This window comes from Morus notabilis, unplaced genomic scaffold (assembly GCF_000414095.1).
Source record: "Morus notabilis unplaced genomic scaffold, ASM41409v2 Scaffold778, whole genome shotgun sequence".
Taxonomy (NCBI): domain Eukaryota; kingdom Viridiplantae; phylum Streptophyta; class Magnoliopsida; order Rosales; family Moraceae; genus Morus; species Morus notabilis.
In genome coordinates this window covers 59,020-61,765 of record NW_010358529.1, presented here as the reverse complement: position 1 = coordinate 61,765, position 2,746 = coordinate 59,020, and the positions used below count along the sequence as shown (strand labels likewise).

Below are 2,746 nucleotides of genomic sequence, written 5' to 3'. Positions count from 1 at the left end.
TTTGGTTCATCACACTCATAGACCCGACCCCACCGTCACTTGATTCGGCACAACTCTCAATCCTTCCAAATTTTCACTCCACTTCCAAACTTAGCCGTTCATTATGATGACACTTTTTCTTTTTTCTTTTTTTTTTTTTTTTGCTTTGGAATATAATGAATTTCAAAGGATGATGGTGACATTTGTTATTTGTTGTCCACAAACATGACTTAATAACCAAAAGGAGCTATCATTATTATTTTTTGAACGGGTTAGAAGAAATTATATAAAAAAAAATTAATGCACTTATTCTAAGGTGTATGGGGTTAGATTTATATCATTTACTCTTAATTAATATTTTTTAATTAATATACTTATTTAATAATATTAATCAAGAGTATATGATAAAAATTTAAATCCACGCACTTTAAGCGGTATTTGTTTTATTTTTTCATTCAATAATTAACTACTTATTTATTTATTTTTTGCTATAACAATAATTAACTAATTCCTCACAAAAGTAATCATATCAAAATAATAATGATACCATGAAGGTCCTCTTCTTCTCTGTTTGCGTAAAAAACGCGGCGACTCCACAGCAGAACACTATCACAAAGAACGAACAAATTTTAAGAAATAAAAAAAAAAACAAACAAACAAATTATAAAAGAAAATTTTGAATATGATTCTTTTTGCTACTGAAATTTAGAATAAAAAAAGGAGTATTCTTTTAATGACAACCATAAAAGTTTGAAACACTTTTATGTAATGATTTGAAGGCACTTTTTAACCTTTATTATATTCAAGCAATAATTTATCAAATAACTTTTTTTACAAAAATAGCAAGTTGACAATTTGATAAAAAAAAAAATGACGCTTAATTTTAAATTTAGATCCAAAAATAGTGTTTAATTTTACCTTTTTTTATAACTCAAAATTGAACAAAACTTCAATCAAATTCATTATAAGTTGCAATTTTAAAACTTTTGTCATTGATTGAGGCATTAATTATTTTAATGTCTTTAATTTCATGTGAGTCATTTAACTAGTTGGTGAAAAACAATTTTTAATGATTTGAATCATGTGTAGGTCACTCAATGAACACACATTATTAAAACAAATACCTCAAATAGAAGTATTAAAATTGAAACTTATGACAAGTTTATGGTTATATCGTTTTGAATTATGACAAGTTTATGGTTATATCGTTTTGAATTGTAATGAAAAAATGAGACAACTTGTATTCTTTAAAGATCGAATTTGAAAATAATTTAAAAATTATAGAAAAGAAGTGCCATTTTTATTTTTCTTTAAGGAAAATGTGCCAAAAATCCTTCATTGTAGAATCCGTTATAAAAATTTAAAGTTTTTGGAAAATAAAAATTCCTTTTTAGATATCAAATTTAGTGTTATGTTCAAAATTAGATCTTGAAGAATATCTATTGTCTTATTTTACAATTTAAAATTTAAAATCACATAATTCTTTCCTAAATTTATGATAAGTTACTACTTTAATACTTTTGTCATTGAGAAGTTAATTTTTTAAATATTTTAATCATGTATTGGTCACATGATTTCTTTGTAAAAAGTGATATAATAAATGTAAATAATATACTTTAAAATTTGTTAATAAATAATATACTTTATAATTTTTTAACTCATAAACCTTTAAAATATAAGATTATTCTCACCGGTGTTCTTTGAATTTTGAGGTCATTCTCAATTTATCCTCTAAACTTTAAAAACTCACATTTTATCCCATGAATTTTAAATTCTTCCCACTTAACTCCTTCTATTGAAATTTATGTTAAAATTAGACAAAAAAAGGAGTTAAGTGTGATCATGTAATTTTTATCTGTTTATTTTTAATAAAAATCTAAATAGCCACGTGACTGTGATATCTTTTATTTTTCTATTTGTTTTTAACAAAAATCACAACAGAATGGACTACGTAAAATTATTTCAATGTTTAAAGGGTAAAATAAGAGTTTTAAAAGTTTAAGAGGTAAACAAAAAATAAAACTAAAGTTCAGAGAGTACCGGCATGATAATCCTAAAATATATGTAGCGTAGACCTATATGTATATATATATTTTTTAACAAAATACCACAATTGCAACTTATAATGAGCTTGGGGTTAGTTTTGTACTATTTTGAACAATGAAGGGAAAGTAAGACAATTTTTATTTTTTGGGAACTATATAAAATGCACACAACATGACGTATTTCATCAGGGAATAAAAAAGTTCCTATTTCGATCAGCAAAAGAGGTTCCTATTTCATTATCATCCTTGGAAAAAAGATAAGCTCCATCTGCGTAATGTCTAAGAAAATCTGAAAGCGAAAAAAAAAAAAAAAAAGGTTTTCACGAAAAAAAGAAAAATGGAGACTCCGAGGCGTCTGATGAACAGCAAGTGGGCGGCAACGGCGGCGAGCGTGTGGATCCAGTGCGCTGCGGGGGCATCGTACACCTTCAGCATCTACTCGCCGGCGCTCAAGTCCAGCCAGGGCTACGACCAATCAACGCTCGACACGGTATCGGTCTTCAAGGACATCGGCGCCAACGCCGGCGTCCTCTCCGGCCTCCTCTACTCTGCCGTCACCACCCACCGCCGCCACCGCCACGCCTCGGTTTTCGGGAGGTTCGGTGGGCCGTGGGTGGTCCACGTGGCGGGAGCGGTGCAGTGCTTCGTCGGATTCATGTTCATGTGGGCGGCGGTGACCGGAGTGATTCGGCGGCCGCCGGGTGCGGCCATGGGGGTTTTCA

The 2,746-nt window shown here is 30.3% G+C and overlaps 1 pseudogene; it reads left to right on the top strand.

Annotated features, from left to right (window-relative positions):
• The first annotated feature begins 2,224 nt into the window (after window positions 1–2,224).
• Window positions 2,225–2,746, top strand: part of LOC21389836 — a 6,505-nt pseudogene continuing 5,983 nt past the window's right edge.